An 18,938-nucleotide genomic window follows, 5' to 3' on the forward strand; every position below is an offset into this window, starting at 1 on the left:
ACAAGTAAACAGGATGATAAAGGTGTATGGCACTCTTAAGAGTACTTCATTCAATTCTGTTCGCCTCATTACAAGAAGGATGTGGAGGCTTTGGAGAGGGTGCAGAAGAGGTTTACCAGGATGCTGACTGGATTAAAGAGTATAAGCTATAATAGGGAGGCCAGAAAAACTTGGGTTATTTTCTCTGGAGCGGCAGAGGCTGAGGGGAAACTTGATAAAGTGTATAAAATTATGAGATGCAGAGATAGGATTGAAGGTCAGAATCTCTCTCCCAGAATTAAAATGTTTAATAACTGGGGGCATGCATATTAGGGTGAGAAGGGGAAGTTCAAAAGGACATGTGAGGGGCATTTTCTTTTTTACACACAAGAGTGGTAGGGGTCTAGAACATGCTACCAGGGATGCCAGTGGAGGCGAAATGATCAGGGCATCTAAGCGATTTTTAGATAAGCACACAAATGTGCAAGTAATGGAAGGATGTGGACCAAGGGCAGGCAGAAAGTATCAGTTTAATGTGGCATCATGTTTGGCACAATATCGTAGGCAGAAAGGCCCATTCCTGGTGCTGTATAGTTCTATGTTCTATCTGTGGATGGAGAAAGAGAGTGTTAAAGTTTCAGGTCCAGCCACCTTTCTTCAGAACTGATGGTAGCTGGGAAAAGGTACTTAGGTTTTGTACCTATATTTTGTCAGCAAGAATGAACCAGAGCTTCCAATTGCCTGCTACTTCAACATACCACTGTGTTCCCTGACCAATATTTGTCTTTTGCGTAGAGGGCTGTAAAAACAGTATCTCATTTTCCACAACCTTCAGTACTCGGTATCAAATTTGACAGTTTTAGGGCCTGAACACCTTTTTCCATGTCCTTTCCACCCCCACACTCCAGGCCTTGTTATCACATAGGCTGCTTTCAGCACTGCCAACCCATTTTCACCTACTCCTGGTCCATATGAGCAGCTCTTCTTTCTCCCTTGCTTACATTATACACCGCTTTGTCTGCCTAAATGTCTTTCTCTACCTCTGGGCTCCAGCTTCACGTATCTCTTACTCCCTTACCCCCTACCAGTCCCACTCCCTGTCTTAGCATATGTACCACTTTTTCCTGGCTCTCATATATTCTAAAGAAGGATCTCTGGAATGTTAACTCTGCTTTTCTCCAGCAACACTTGCATTTTTCTTAGAATGATAGAATCCCTACAGTGTGGAAAGAGGCCATTTGGCCAATTGACTCTGCACTGATCCTCCAAAGAGTATCACATTCAGACCGACTCCCTTACTCTATCCCTGTAACCCTTTATTGCCCATGGCTAATCCATCTAGCCTGCATAGCCTTGGACACTACAAGACAATGTAGCATGGCCAATCCACCCTAAACTGCACATCTTTGAACTGTGGGAGGAAACCAGAGCACCCAGCAGAAACCTATGCAGACACAGGGAGAACATGCAAATGCACACAGACAGTCACCCAAGTCTGGAATGGAACCCAACTCCCTGGTGCTGTGAGTCACTGAGCTACCATTTTTGTGATGGAGAAAAAGATTATTATATACCACAAATATTGACAAATGTTATTTTATGGCAGAACTGATATTAAATGTCTGGTCCTCCGTATATATTGGAACAGCACACTGTAATATAAACTCTAATCATGCAGAAAAGTTACCATAAAATTGCAGCAGTTAATCATGTTTTATCATTATTGACCCCTATTAATTATTGGCATCTTCAAATTACATTTAAAAGTTGCAGTGTTTAATGAGAGAGAACACAATCACAAATTTTGCATCCTTCCTGTGAAGCTAGGATGAAACCATCACTGATGGGCTCAAGATTTATACATAATTCAGAAGCTTCAAAACTGAACTGTAGAGATGTGCAAAGTCAACCATAGCCAACCTTGCACTGTCCTGGCGTGCAGGCCAATCATGTGTTTTTCAGTTAATAACTGCATCACGAGATGCTAGGGAGGAATTTTCACAAGTAATCACATATTGGTGCACATGTGAGGGCTAGGATGGGTGTCAGAAAGTTGATTCTGTAAATTCTTCATGCCCAGTTTTACATTCAATTCACTCTATACGTGTTACAGAAGGTGGCCACGCTTCTCAAGTCTCGGGGAACCTGGCAGCTTTGAGAGAAGAGGAAAGGTTCAGGGAAAAGATTACCCTTTCAACACATATCCCCTACACTCGAGCAAAAATGTTGAAGTACCATAAAAGTTGTGATTTTATGGGTGAGAATCTAAGAATCAGGAAATGTAAAGTTGGCAAACACAAACAAATGGCAAATAATACCTCATACAGAACCACTATTTAAATTTCACAGCTTTTATATTATTTCAATAGTCTGTATTTTTGACAGACACAGATCACATTTGAAAAATATTTACCATTTGAAGATCTATCAATGCACATTGCAAGTCATTTAATTTCAGTTCTTCAGATTGTAGCGCAGTGTTAGTATTTATTGTTGGTATAGTCAGGTTTTGTAATCATTGGATAATTATTATTTGTCCCAGAGTAATTGAATTATTATGGTGTAAGAGGCTATTCTGCCCATTGCGTCTGGGTCAGTTCTTCAAGTAGGCATCACCTAATGCCAACCTTCTTTTTCTCCCATATATCCTCGCATACTATTTCAATTCAAATAGTCATCCATGCCCTTTTCAATGTCTCCACCAACTTCCAGATACTGCATTCCATCCCTTAAGCACTCGCTGTGTGAACTCTTTTTCCTCACATCACACTGCTCCTTTTGTAAATCACTCAGTCTCTGCACCCTCATTCTTGTTCCCCTTAAAAGCAGGAACGGTGTCTGCTTATTCATTCTATCCAGCCCATTCATGATTTTGAAAATCTCTGTCACATCTCCTCTTTCTTTTCCCCCTTCCAAAAAGAACAGTCCCAATTTCTTCAATCTATCCTCATAACTGAAGTTTCTGATCTCTGTAACCATTCTTGTAAATCACTTTGTATTCTCTCCAAGCTGTGTACATCATTCCTTTAATGCAGAACTGTTCAGAATACTCCAGCTGAAGTCTAACAGGTATCTTGTACAAATTCATTATCACCTCCTTGGTCTTGTATTCTATGGCCCTGTTAATAAAGCTTGCACTATGCTTTATTAACTGCTCTCTCCATTTGTCCTGTCATGTTCAATAATCTGATACAGATTAGATTCCCTAGTGTGGAAACAGGCCCTTCAACCCAACCAGTTCACACCGAACCTCCGAAGAGTAACCCACCCAGACCCATTTCCCTCTGACTAATGCACCTAACACTATGGGCAATTTAACATGGCCAATTCACCTGACCTGCAGGTCTTTGGACTGTGGGAGGAAACTGGAGCACCCAGAGGAAACCCATGCAGACACAGGGAGAATGTACAAACTCCACACAGACAGTTGCCCGAGGCTGGAATTGAACCTTATAGACTTGTATTGCCTATTTTATAGTTTCAGTGTTCTCTTAACCAAAATGCATCACTGCATACTTCTTTGCATTGAACCTCATCAATCACTAATCTGTCCAATAAACCAACTTGTCTATGTCCTTCTGTAGGTCTACACTGTCCTCCTCTCAGTTCACAATTCTTTCAAATTCCTTGTCACCTCCCAATTTTAAAATTATCCCCTGCGTACCAACATCAAGCTCACTAATGTATATCAAAAACATAAATTGCTGGAGAAACTCAGCAGGTTGGCAGCATCGGGGAAGAGAAAGCAGAGTTAACATTGAGTCACCAGAACAGTTGCAAAGTAAAATCACTTTGCCATTCACTTCACAAAAATATTACTTCACTATGTTCCTCACAAGGAAGGGTTCAAAAAAGATTTACAAGGATGTTGCCAGGGTTGGAGGATTTGAGCTATAGGGAAATGTTGAATAGGCTGGGGCTGTTTTCTCTGGAGCTTCGGAGGCTGAGGGGTGACCTCATACAGGTTTATAAAATGATGAGTGACATTGATAGGGTAAATAGGCAAGGTCTTTTCTCAAGGATGGGGCAAGTCCAGAACTAGAGGGCATAGGCTTAGGGTGAGAGGGGAAAGGTATAAAAGAGACCTATGGGGCAACTTTTTCACACAGAGGGTGGTACATATATAGAATGAGCTGTCAGAGGAAGTGGTGGAGGCTGGTATAATTGCAACATTTAAAAGGCATCTGCATGGGTATATGAATAGGAAGGGTTTAAGAGGGATATGGGCCAAGTGCTGTTAAATGGATTAGATTAACTTTGGATATGTGGTAGGCCTGGACGGGTTGGACTGAAGGGTTTGTTTCCGTGCTGTACGTCTCTATGACTCTAAGTGGAATACACTGAACAGCACAAAGTTGGGCACTAGATATGAGTCAGTACAAACTCAGTGCAGAAAGTTAAGATTTTCCATTTCAGTTTAAGTACCTTTCCACAACCTGTGAAAGTGTTCATTTATGTCAAGTACCCTCTCTGGCACTGAAAACTAACTCTGCTGAGTGCAGTGTCTCATTCCTATAAGTTTTAATTGTTATCAGAGATATTAATTATTCAACAAAATACATTTGTAAGCTTTCCTTTATATTCCCACTGATCCTCTCTTGTAATGCAATCTTTTACTCCTTTTTTATAATTGATTTTAGACACTGAATTCATCCATTCAAACACAACTAATTTAAATTTCCATCTTATTCATTGTACTGTTAATTTCACAAGGCTTCAACAAGTTGACTTGCTCATGCAGATCTCCAGTTTCGCTCTCTGCAAAATTATCTGTATCCAGTTTCAGCAACTTGCAACAAAGATGTAAAAATCTAAGTGTGCAAGGTCAAGTCTAACCAGCAGCAAGAAGTATTACATGTCCTGTTGCAACAAATTGCAGCCCCAGTTTATAACTAATGTGATTGTAATCCACTTGAAAATTCACCCACAATATTCAAGAGCATCACCCATATTTTCTCAGCATCAGGAGAACTCCTAAGCTCTTTAAAAATTGACAGGTGACCCAATTCCAGGATTCCCATTTCCTGAGCTCACAAATTTCACTAATGAGGATTAAGAGTGCAGGTAGTGAGCCTGCTTGCAGTGGTAAGCATCCTAGCCTCCTAAAGATTTTCATGGGGTCAAACTGCATTCCCCATCAGGCACAGCTGTTAGATCTCAGGGAGCTATAAGCCTCAGTCTGGGAACCTTTTGAAACACAAATGCAAAAGATCTTACCAATACCAACTCATGATCTCCTATCCAGCCCTAAGGCACCTTATACACACTATGCCAACAGATGACCTTTCTTTGCCCAAGAATAGATGATGTACTGAATTAATGAACCATATAGTAACATGGCATGTGTGGAACTGCTAAGGAAAAATCAATGAATAGAATTATTTTTAGGTGGAAAGGTCTGTCATTCATTATGTGAATAGTCAGAGGGGAATATATCCTTGTAAATCACAACAGCCCCACAGCCATCTAACACTGGAAGGAGGAAATTTTGAAGTCACGATTCCCTTAGCTGAGACTTTTAAAAAGATCAGCTTTGCAGGAATCCTAAATAGGATTGGCCATTTTACTTAGTTGGAATCTTTATGTGGTGTACCAGATTATATTTCCTATCATCTCTTTTGGCAATGTCTCAGAGTTTATTACGTTCAGGCCAGGTGAAGAGGTTCCCCTCTTTTAACACAGAAGATAGAACATTACAGCGCAGAACAGGCCCTTCGGCCCTTGATGCTGTGCTGACCTGTGAACCCATCTAAGCCCATTCCCCTACACTATCCCATCATCATCCAAATGCTTATCCAAAGACTGTTTAAATGCCGCTAATGTGGTTGAGTTTAATACATTGGCATGCAGGACATTCCACACCCTTACCACTCTGAATAAATAACCTGCCTCTGACATCTATCTTATAGATATCATCCCTCAATTTGCAGCTATGCCCCCTCGTACAAGCCAACACCCTCAAAAAAGGAAAAAGACTCTTACTGTCCCTCCTATCTAATCCTCTGATCATCTTGTATGTATCTATTAGATTTCCTCTTAGCCTCCTTCTCTCCAATGAGAACAGACCCAAGTCTCTCAGCATTTCCTCATAAGACCTTCCCTTCAGACCAGGCAACATCCTGGTAAATCTCCTCTGCACCGTATCTAATACTTCCACATGCTTCCTGTAATGGGGCAACCAGAACTGTACACAATATTCCAAGTGAGACTGCACTAGCATTTTGTACAGCTGCAGCATGACATCACATCCGGAACTTAATCCCTTTACCAATAAAACCTAACACACCATATGCCTTCTTAACAGCACTGGCAACTTTCAGGGATCTATGAACATGGACACCAAGATCCCTCTGCACATCCACACTGCCAAAAATCTTTCCTTTGACCCAGTACTCTGCCTTCCTGTTATTCTTCCCAAAGCAAACCACCTCACATTTATCTGCATTTTTCGTAAAATGTTAACCTTTTAATAATAATTATTAACTGTACTTTATTTTTTAAAAAGGGGTACAATTAATCTTTAGAACCAACTGAAGTTATATGCAAATGTTTGAATCAGTACAGTATTTTAGAAAACAACAAAAATATATTGTACCCTTATCGTTTTGGAGAGTGCTGTAAAATATATAATATACATCTTTATTTAAACATATTTAATAAGCATCCCAATAATCCACCATAGGTTAAAATCCTGGACAGGAGTTGTAATTGCAGATTTAATCTTTCTGTAAGAATGCCATTGGGTCAACTTTCAACAGAAAGGAGTGGACCTGGCCATCACTGTCTGTGGGACGACTGTCTGGAGGAAGCCCAATATGACTTGGGGAAACATTTCTTTGTCATAGAAGGAATGTGACTTGACAATACAGACTGTGGGGCATGATTACACACCCAGCTCCTTGACCCTTGCAAATTTAAGCTTTGGTGGAGTCTTCCGCTTGGTTTTCATGGGACCATCAGTGTTCCTGATGATTTTGTGTAAGTCAATTGCATGTGCAGTGACAAAAACCAAACAGAAAATGTGCGAAAGCAGATGCATGATGAGCCCAAACCATTCCAACACCTGCACTCCCTTTGGGGACCAAGCTGGATTAGACAGTGACAAACTCAGGAGGCTAATCTGTACAAACTCACATGAGAATATCCAAATGATGTAGCCTGCTACTCCAAGAATATATTCTTCCAGATGAATAGGAACAAGACAATAACTGCGATCTGAGTGAGACACTCAAAGGTAATTGATATGATGCAGTACATTTGAAGTTTGGAAATTTGATTCACAAAGTCAAAAATAATCAGAGGCCTCAGGTAATGAAAATGCCTTGCTTCAAAGGTGAGCTGCATGATGGATACCATTAACATGAACAGTCCTGCCACAAAATTTCTTTTTTTGGCATTCAACCCACACACTTCTCCAGTTATCAGTTTTCTAAATCTGACGTGCAAGCTACAAATGTTCCGCATTTCGTTTCTTGGTGCTGTACATCCTTCTGAAAGTTGAGGGACTTCTTTTTTTTCAGCAAATTGGACTGTGAGGCAAGTCAAACAGTTCACTGGAAAAAATACAGCTCCAACAACACTCAAGGCTTCACACCATCTAGGTCAAATCAATCCATTTGATTAGCAACTCATCCACTTCATAAACACCTATGTCCAATTACCATTGCTCCCCCATGCACCAAAACCATCATTGACCCACCTGTACTCAAACTACCATTGATCTACCTGTCCCAAAAGTGCCATTTGTCCAACTACCATTGGTCCACCTGTTTCATTCACATGTACCCCCAAAGCACTATGGTCCACCTGTACACCCCAAACCACCACTGGTCCACCTGTACACCCCAAACCACCACTGGTCCACCTGTACACCCCAAACCACCACTGGTCCACCTGTACACCCCAAACCACCACTGGTCCACCTGTACACCCCAAACCATCATTGGTCCACCTGTACACCCCAAACCACCATTGGTCCAACCATACCCAAGCCACCACTAGTCTACCCGTCTACCAGAGCTCCCTTTTGGTCAGGCACAACATATTTTCTTACAATGTCTTCCTTTTTTTTCATGGAATGTGCTTGAGACCACAATCTGAACAAAAGATAAACTCTTTTTTGAGTAATATCTTTTTATCCTTTTGTCTGACACTCAAAATGGCGCTGGATTGTGGTGACAAAACACTTTTCACTCTATCCTCAAGATACATATGACAGTAAATCGTTCATTCATATATCAAAGGTTTTTTGTGGGGTTTTTGATTGTGGACTAAAATGGAAAAATATCTGTTTTACATCAAAAGATCAAGAAAGAAATACTTATAAAAGGCAAGTTATTAAAACTCATTATAAATGATGTTCACACTGTTGCTTTATTCAAGCAGTTGGGGTGTCTGCTTGCAGATGGGTTGGCCCCAGTAGGTATGTATAAAGTGTTTCCAGCTGGCAACAGTTTGCTGATTGGTGTTGTGGCCAGTTGTAGATGATAAAGGTCATGAACCTGACAATATCTATCAATTGGCTCTTGGGTACCTGAACAAATGGTGGGTGTGCATAGTATTGGCTGAAGCTTTCTGGTTGCTGCAAGGCCAAGATGATGTTTCTTTCTCTCCAGTAAAAAGCTTAAAGTTTGAAGCAAAGCCTGTTTGTTTTCCCTCAGCAGTTGCCTTAGCTGCCACCATTAGCCAGGTACTAAGAAACTTTGCAGTTTATGTACGAATCGCTGAGGCCTCCTGTGAGGAAGTGAAAAGAGGAGACCAAGGAACAGAAAATCCTGGCAAGCATAAGGAATATGTCAGCAAATGTTGTTGACTTGGGCCACTGAACTGCTTCCCTTTTCACCCATAACACCAATGTTTTCCTTTTGCCTGTCTGAGCCTATCTACATGTCCACGTAGGGAGGTGGAGGTGGCGCATGCAATGCTTCCTCTAAACTGTGCCACTCCAATGTTCGGCATGTGGCGATCACCATGCCAACACAGATTGCAGCATCAACTTCCTGTTCCAGCACTCGCTGCTGCATATGGACCACAGAGGTTTGCATGGAAGACAAATAAATTATAGCATACACAGGGGTGTTGCTTAGCATGGAGTTAGAGATTTGATCTGTATGTTTTATGTCAACACTTCACCACTGTTTACTTGTGGTTAGAATTTATTTATTTATAGTAAATAGTCATTTTCGTTAAGTACAGAAACCTAATCCGCTTTGTCTGTTAGCCTGGCTCTGATAAGTAAATGGATAACACTGCATATTTTGATTAACTTAACTTCTGTGATGAGTCTGTGAATAGAAAAGCTTGATTTCCAATGTGTTACCTCAGTGAGGCAAAATAGCAGGTAGCTATAGCTACTATATTTTGATTAGATTTTGTTGAACAGGTCAAAATGGAAGATGAACTAATTCTAATGTTTTCTTGAGTGGAAGAGAATGGAATTTTGTTACCTAATGGAATCATAAAATGTGGCAACACAGGGCGGCGCAGTGACTCAGTGGTTAGCACTGCAGCCTCACTGCACCAGGGATCCAGGTTCAATTCCTATCTCAGGTGACTGTCTGTGTGGAGTTTGCACATTTTCCCTGTGTCTGCATGGGTTTCCACCCACAATCCAAAGATGTGCAGGTCAGGTGACTTGGCCATGGTAAATTGCCCATAGTGTTAGGTGCGTTAGTCAGGGGTAAATATGGGGAATGGGTCTGGGTGGGTTACTCTTTGGAGGCTCAGTGTGGACTTGTTGGGCTGAAGGGCCTGTCTCCATACTGTAGGGAATCTAATCTAATCATACTTTAAACACAGGTAATAAGCTTACAAATCAGTTGGTCTCAGGGCTGTGACACCACCAACACTAGAGAAGCTCACCACTATCCATGTCAAAACAGACTGACGCCCCATCGACAGCCCTGAACATTCACTCCCTTCACCACTGATGCACAGTGATGGCAGTGTGCACCATCTACAAGATGCAATGCAAGACAGCAATTGGACAGACGAGGTACCCGCACATAATCCTTAGACTCTGACCTGCTCTTGTAACCAGAGTGTTAATACACCCGGTCCAGTTCAGTTCTTTAGTGTTAGCACAAACCAGATGACAAAGGCAGTTGCAACTTAAAGTTTTTCTGAATCTGAATTGTAGGAGTAAAATCCAAGTCCCAACTGCTAAGCTACTGTACTATTTGCTCAGGAACAAATAGCTTATAAATACCTTTTCATTTCTCAAGTCAACTGACATTCTTCCAAGTTGATTTTTCTCCACCCCAAGTTTGCAATGACTGAAATTGGGAGAGAGGAGCTTTCTGTATCTTTGATATATTCAGCCTCTGAAGTTTTCTTTCGACTTGTTCCTCGTTTGTGTATTCCCACTTTAGCTCCATTTTCTTTTCCAAATGGAACACTATTCTGGTAACCCTTCAACTCCAACATGCCATGTCATGGTACAAATGTGAGTAAAACAAGAGGTGCAATTTTCTTGGTACTTCATTGAATTTTAGTGCTCGTTATTAAAACCGTGAATATCGAGGCAGCTGGTTCTTTTTGGATATTCTATGTGGATTGTCCAGACTTTGTTTTCATAAGTGGAAGTCTCAGATACAGAAGTCAAATGATGAAAATTGAACATTGCATTATCAAGGTTATTAAAATCATAAAATTTTGCATAAAATTAAGACATGGGTAGAGCATTGTTTCTTTCTTATTTGTCCACAGAATGTAGGTGTCATTGGCTCGGACAGTGTACATTGCCCATCTCTATTTGCTCTGGAAAAGTTGGAAGTGAATTGCCTTCTTCAGTTCCTGCAGTTTCTGGGGTGTAGGTACAGCCATATGCTTTTAAAGAAGAGAGTTCCAGGGTTTTGACCCATCAATACTAAAGGAAAGCTGACATCGTTCCAAGTCAGGATGTGTGAGACTCAGGAGGAGCATTTGCAAATGGTGGTGTTCACATGCATTTACGACCCTTATCCTTCAGATGGTAGAGGATCTGGATTAAGGTGGTGCTGTGGAAGAATTCTGGGTGAGTCACTGCAGCGCATCTTGTAGACGATGCACACTGGAGATCTCATTGCAGGATTCTTAAGGGGTTTGACAGGTTAAATGTTTCCCCTACTGGAAAGGTCTGACACCAGAGGGTATAGACTCAGAAAAAATTGTTGCCAATTAAAAATTAAGATGAGGAGGAACTCCTTCTCTCAGTAGGTTGGGTGTCTTTGGAACTCATTACCACAGAGAGCTTTGGTTGCAGAATCCTTCTATATATTTAAGGCTGAGGCAGATAGATTCTTGATCAGTAGGAAAATCCAGGGATATGGGGAAAGGGCAGTAAAGTGGATGTGAGGACTGATGGATCAGTTATGATCCTATTAAATGGCAGAGCAGACTTGAGAGGCTGAACAGCCTACTCCTGTCCCTATTTCTTATGATTTAATCCCATCTTCACAGAATATTAGCCTGGGCCTCTGAATTACAAACTAAACACTTTTGATGAATAATTGATGGAATGCCAGCTTTTTATCCCCAATGATTGTGAAGGGGTGTTTGCTTTTCAAGAATTTTAACATATGCCATTCTTATTCTACAGCTCATTGCTTTTGAGTGTATGTATACTAAATGAATGGGTTTGCAGAGAGGGTACAAAGGGCTACAAGGTATGGGTGTTAGTGGCACTGTGTTGACATGGGGCCTAGGGAGTCACAAAATGGCATAGAGGTGTGGGTATGGGAATAAATGTGGAGTGATGGAGAGTAAGGACCAGAGAGCTTATAATGTGACCAAACAATTGAGGCAAAATCTCTGGAGACTTTAACCAGTCTGCACTGCACTCTGACATCCCTGTAAATGTCTGGTTTTTGGGGGATCTTCTGGGTTGATCAGTAGCTCTAGGTTTGCTGTAATTCTGTTACTGTCAGTAACATACCTCTTTAGAACTTGATGAGAAACACTAAGCACTTATTGTTGTGGTTCTGTTCGCCGAGCTGGGAATTTGTGTTGCAAACATTTCGTCCCCTGTCTAGGTGACATCCTCAGTGCTTGGGAGCCTCCTCTGAAGCACTTCTGTGCTGTTTCCTCCGGCATTTATAGTGGCCTGTCTTTGCCGCTTCCGGTTGTCAGTTCAAGCTGTCCGCTGTAGTGGCCGGTATATTGGGTCCAGGTCGATGTGTTTGTTGATAGAGTCTGTGGATTGAGTGCCATGTCTCTAGGAATTCCCTGGCTGTTCTCTGTTTGGCTTGCCCTATAATAGTAGTGTTGTCTCAGTTGAATTTATGCTGCTTGTCATCTGTGTGTGTGGCTACTAAGGATAGCTGGTCGTGTCGTTTCGTGGCTAGTTGGTGTTCATGGATACGGATCGTTAGCTGTCTTCCTGTTTGTCCTATGTAGTGTTTTGTGCAGTCCTTGCATGGGATTTTGTATGCTACATTGGTTTTGCTCATGTTGGGTATCGGGTCCTTCGTTCTGGTGAGTTGTTGTCTGAGAGTGGCTGTTGGTTTGTGTGCTGTTATGAGTCCTAGTGGTCGCAGTAGTCTGGCTGTCTGTTCGGAAATGCTCCTGATGTATGGTAGTGTGGCTAGTCCTTTGGGTTGCAGCATGTCCTCGTTCCATTGTCTTTCCCTTAGGCATCTATTGATGAAATTGCGCGGGTATCTGTTTTTGGCGAACACCTTGTATAGGTGTTCCTCTTCCTCTTTTTGCAGTTCTGGTGTACTGCAGTGTGTTGTGGCCCTTTTGAACAGTGTCTTGATGCAACTTTGTTTGTGTGTGTTGGGGTGGTTGCTTTCATAGTTTAGGACTTGGTCTGTGTGTGTGGCTTTCCTGTAAATACCGGCCACTACGGCGGACAGCTGGAACTGACAACTGGAAGCAGCAGAGACAGGCCACTATAAATGCCGGAGGAAACAGCACAGAAGCGCTTCACAGGAGGCTCCCAAGCACTGAGGATGTCACCGAGACAGGGGACGAAACGTTTGCAAGACAAATTCCCAGCTCGGCGAACAGAACCACAACAACGAGCACCCGAGCTACAAATCTTCTCCCAAACTTTGAACTAAACACTTATTTTGGTGCTGGTGAGGAAAGGGTTAAATAAAAACATTAACTCAATTTTTCTCTATAGATGCTGCCTGACTTGGTTGAATTGCTCCAGCCCCTTGTCTTTATTCATAGATTTTATTCCTGTTTATAACAAACTCAGATAACAGTGTTGTTATTTATTTTAACCTGCTGAATGGAATGGTGGTAACAACTTCCAATGTAATTGCTTTACTTCTGAATTCATATAAAACAAACCCAGATAGTCTAATTGATAGATAAGCCTGTTAGATAGTGAAAAAGGCCGGAGTAATCAACAGTTTTTTAAGATTGGGAGATGCCTGTGTAGGGCTGGTGTGTACAAAGTTAAAAATCACACAACACCAGGTTATAGTCCAACAGGTTTATTTGGAAGCACTAGCTTTCGGAGCGTCGCTCCTTCATCAGGTGGTTGTGGAGTATCATATCATAAGACACAGAATTTAGCAAGTGTGATGTAACTGAAAATGAATATTTAATAAGACCTGGATTGTTTGTTAAGTCTCTCATCTTTTAGAATGAATAGATTGGTTTCAGTTCTTTCATATGTACATTCTCAATTAAACTTTAACAATTGGTGTCATGTTGGCCCAGATAATGCATTGAAGGTGTGAGCTGTCCTGTGTGAGACGGTCTGTGCCACAATGGTCAGACTGATTCTAATCTAAAAAAAAATGGATTTACAGAGTCTTACATGGATTCATGCAGCTTTTGAGCAAAGTAAAATGTCTCAAACCTATATGTGTATGTGTGCATTGGGGGAAAGAGGGCAGGGGTTTAGATTAGATTTAGATTTCATTACAGTGTGGAAACAGGCCCTTCGGCCCAACAAGTCCACACAGACCTGCCGAAGCGCAACCCACCCATACCCCTACATTTACCCCTTACCTAACACTACGGGCAATTTAGCATGGCCAATTCACCTGACCTGCACATCTTTGGACTGTGGGAGGAAACCGGAGCACCCGTAGGAAACCCACGCAGACACAGGGAGAACATGCAAACTCCACACAGTCAGTCGCCTGAGGCGGGAACTGAACCTGGGTCTCTGGCGCTGTGAGGCAGCAGTGCTAACCACTGTGCCACCGTGCCGCCCACATGCCACCATGCCGCCCACATGGGTTATGAGTGTCTGTGAGAAGATGCATGTGAGAGTGTGGGAGTGTATGTGAGAGCGTATTGGAGAAGGTCTGCATGAGTGTATGGGTCTGTAGGAGAGTGTGTGTGTGTGTGTGTGTGTGTGTATGTATGTAGGAGAGTATGTGTGAGTGTGTATAGGAGTGTGAGAATGTGTATAGGGACGTCTATGTGTATAGTGCAATGGGGTCACCTGTAGTGTGACATGAACCCAAGGTCCCAGTTAAGGCCATCCCCATGGCTACCGAACTTGACTATCAGACTCTGCTCGGCCACTTTCCATTGTTGCTGGTCCTGAAGTCCACCTTGGAGGATGGTCACCGAAGGTCCGAGATTGAATGACCTAGACCGCTGAAGTGTTCCGTCCCAGTCGGAGAACACTCCTGTCTGTTGATTGTTGTGCGGTGCCCATTCATCCATTGTCGTAGCCTTTGCTCGGTTCCCCCAATGTACCATGCCTCCGGGCATCCGTGCCTGCAGCGTATGAGATAGACAACATTGGCTGAGTCGTAGGAGTACCTGCCACGTACATGGTGGGAGGTGTCTCCCCAAGTGTAATGGTGGTGTCCATGTCCACACTCCGACACGTCTTGCAGGGCCCTACTGTGACAGGGTTGTATGGTGTTGTCCTGAAAACCGGGCAGTTTGTTACGAACAATGATCTGTTTGAGGTTCGGTGGTTGTTTAAAGGCAAGCAGTGGAGGTGTGGGGAAGGTCTTGGTGAGGTGCTCATCCTCATTGATAATGTGTTGCAGGTCACAAAGAACATGGTGTAGTTTTTCAGCTCCTGGGAAGTACTGAACAACGAAGGGTCCCCTGTCGGTTGCAGCACGTGTCTGTCTCCTGAGGAGGTCATTACAGTTCCTCACTGTGGCACATCGGAACATGTGGTCAATGAGTTGAGCATCATACTCAGTTCTTATGAGGGCATCCCTGAGTACTTCCAGGTGCCTGTCACATTCCTCATCTGAATAGATCCTGTGTATGTGTAGGGCTTGTCCACAGGAGATGGCTGTTTTAATATGTTTCAGGTGGAAGCTGGAGAAGTGTAGCATTGTAAAGTTATCCGTGGGTTTGCAGTAAAGTGAGGTGCTGAGATGCCCATTCTTGGTGGAGATGCAGGTGTCCAAGAATGAGACAGATAGTAGAAAGTAGTCCATGGTGAGTTTGATAGTGGGATGAAACTGGTTAATATCACTGTGTAGTTGTTTCAGTGACTCCTCACCATGGGTCCACATGAAGAAAATGTTTTCAATGTACATGGTGTATAGTATTGGTTGGAGGTCCTGCACAGAGTCCGACAGACACACGCACACTCCTACAGACCCATAAACACAGACTCTCTCTCATATGCTCACACATACACTCCTAAACTCACACATGCATCCTCTCACAGACTTATACCCCTTTATACTCGCGCACACTCTCTCAAAGACACTCAAACTCCCCCACCCCCCCCTACACACACACACACACACACACACACACACATATACATATACACACATTTGTGAGGTGAATTTTTACTTGCAGAATTACATTTTATTTTGCTCAAAATTGCATGAATCAGTCTGACCATTCTGGCACAGAGTCCCTCACAGGGCATCTCACACCTTAAATGTATTATCTGGGCCGACGTGACCCCAATTGTGAAAGTTCACTTGAGAATGTAACTTTTAAATGTTCTGCAATTTACATATGAAAGAACGGAAACCAACATGTTCATTCTAAAAGATGAGCAACTTAACAAACAATCCAGGTCTTTTTTCAATATAGAATTTCAGTTACATCACACTGTAAACTTTTGCTATAAATTCTGTCTTACGATCTTATACTCCACAACCACAGGATGAAGGAGCAGTGCTCCGAAAGCTAGCGTTTCCAAATAAACCTGTTGGACTATAACCTGGTGTTATGTGATTTTTAACAGTTTTTAATTATGCTTCCTGTTTGCAAGCACTTACAGCTTTTAGCCATAGGGTGGTGCTATGGTACAAATTGTTATAATTTTATAGCACAGAAACAGGCCATAAGGCTCAACTTCATACAGTGTGCTGCTGGAAGAGCACATCTGGTCAGGCAGCATCCGAGGAGCAGGAGAATTGACGTTTCGAGCATAAGCTCTTCCTCAGTTGCTGCCTGACTGGCTGTGCTTTTCCAGCACCACACTCTTCAACTCTGATCTCCAGCATCTGCAGTCCTCACTTTCTCACATTCAGTTCAACTGGTCTGTTCCATTATTTATTCGCCATAGAAGCCTTCCTGCACTCTCATTTCATGTCAAACATTGTTACGACTGAACTGGGAATGCTGATATTTGTGCCCTATTGTTCCACAAGTCACCACAAAATATTGATATCCCAACATGGTGACCAAAATGATCAACTTGCCTGACAGATTGCTATTCAAGCCAAAAACAATTCACAAGCAGTTTTGACTATAACAGAAGGTAACTTTACTGCAGCATACTTAATTTTAAGCAGATAAAAGAAAGGATTTCTAAACCACTGCTGTGCAACTTAAATTGTATAGCTTTGAAAATCCCAAACATTAAATCTCAATTAAGACAGACAAAAGTCAAAGAGTTTGACATGGGTGGAAAAAGAAAATAGACAAGTAAAAAATTCCAATCTAGAGTCTAAATTTCAACAGTGAGTTAAATTGACAATTTTTTAAGTTTTAGAACGGATGACACTGTTTTTTTGTAGGGTAATGGTCATTTTTCAATTCAACTTTTTTAGGTTAGAATTTCTTGTTTCAATTTTTCTCAGTTTTTTATGCATGACAGACAGACAGACAGACAGACAGAGGATACTTTCTGTTTTATGGTTCCCAATACTTGTACCTGCTGTGCTAGTACTTACAATCCCAAAATACTGCAGCTCAAACAATCAGAGGGCTGTCATCATACAGAATTTCCTCAACTCAAGAACCTCGGAGCCACTCAATTGTGAGTATATTTTCATTTAAACGTTTCAACAGAATTAACAACAACAAATAAGTGTGCATACATGCTTAGAGGCTTATCCTGATTGAAATAAGAAGGGATAATCACCTTATTGGGATTGTATTATAGACGCCCAAAAGTCAGCAAGAAATAGAGAAACAAATTTGTAAGGAGATTGCAGTTATCTGTAGCAACAATAGTGTGGTTATTAGGGGATTTTAACTTTCCAAACATAGAATAGCAGCTATAGTGTTAAGGGTTTAGATGGAGAGGGGAAAAATTTAAAAGGGACCTAAGGGACAACCTTTTCATGCAGTAGGTGGTGCATGTGTGGAATAAGCTACCAGAGCAAGTGATAGAGGCTGGTACAATTACAACATTTAAAAGGCATCTGGATCGGTACGTGAAGAGGAAGGGTTTAGAGGGATATGGACCAAGCGCTGGCAAATAGGACTAGATTAGGTTAGAATACTTGGTTGGCATGGACGAGTGGGACTGAAGGGTTTGTTTCCGTGCTGTACATCTCTATGACTCTATGAAGGACTTTCCAAAATGGCTAGCAAGGTTTGTCCTCGTTAACTGTGTTAAACAGTGTGGTGAAAAACTCTGCCTGCTCATAGCTGGAAAAAAAGAATTCAACATGGCAACAGGCATAACAAAATAGACGTGTTTTTATCAGTTACTGCCACTGCTTCCAATGCAGGTTTTAGGACACAGCACTTCTTAATGCTTCCAAAGGACTATCTCTGTTTCTTTGGGCAACAGTGTAAAGTAAGAGCTGTTGTTGACATTGATGCTGTAACATTAAAGGGAACATCCACATCACGAGGTGAGGGATGATGTAAACAAGGCAAAGTTGCCATTTTGAATTCGTCTCCCCTGACAGCTACTGAAATTATGCATAGCAAGTTATTAAGTGAGGACATGCTAAATCTTAAGCTGTGATGATCCAGTTGTTGAATAACCTCCCAAGACTTACTGTTCAGGCATACACATCAACAACCAGCAAAAAGGACAAGATATTACCGAGCCCATTATTTATGGAAATATTTTGAACATAAATGCCATCTACTAAACAGGAGAATAGCAAAGAAAATCAGCACCAATATTAGAATGTTTAAAAGTTAAAAGAAAACACACAATGTAATATGACAAAACAGAAGATATTTTACTTGCTGTTACTAGAAAATAAACTTGAATTTCTCAACTATGTAAATATATTCAGAGCTTTGGTTTACATCAACCAGAAATGCCACAAATTGCCACATCAAACATGCTCTTGTATTTTTCCACTTAAAGGATGACCTTCATATAAAACAGAGGAATGTACTGAAGAGCATAATGAACACATCAAATATAATTTACATTCAGCTCACTTTACTGACCAAAAAAAATCATAATTAGTGATGTTTGAAAGGCATTTTCAAAGGCAGAGAGGATTTCAATTTTACCTCACGTATCAGAGGAGTTAGCTATTAATGAATGGGCTATGTAGAACACAAGTACCTTTAATGAGCTGAACTGAATAAAGTGACACAGTCAGTTGCTGGTTGAGTCATGATTTATAATATGAAAACCACTAAGGTTATAATCCACTCCCAAATTGACTGAGAAATATGGTTTTACAAAAGTTATTAATTAAACAACATTAACTCACTTTTATAGCTAAACATTGTGCAACATCTGATAACTGTTATTTTTACATAATTCTGTTTCTTCTTAGAACACATGCCATGATTAATTTCTTTATAACTAGCCTTTCCTTGCTCTTTCAATGGAACGCCAAAAGTATCAAGTAAGAATAAAAATTATT

The 18,938-nt window shown here is 41.5% G+C and overlaps 1 protein-coding gene across 3 annotated transcripts in view; it reads right to left on the reverse strand.

The window, feature by feature from the left end:
* The window catches only part of chn2 (chimerin 2), a 367,748-nt gene that overhangs the window by 81,254 nt on the left and 267,556 nt on the right, over positions 1 to 18,938 (reverse strand). The gene's annotated exons all lie outside the window — the stretch shown is intronic.

Source organism: Chiloscyllium punctatum, chromosome 8 (genome assembly GCF_047496795.1).
Source record: "Chiloscyllium punctatum isolate Juve2018m chromosome 8, sChiPun1.3, whole genome shotgun sequence".
Classification (NCBI taxonomy): Eukaryota; Metazoa; Chordata; class Chondrichthyes; order Orectolobiformes; family Hemiscylliidae; genus Chiloscyllium; species Chiloscyllium punctatum.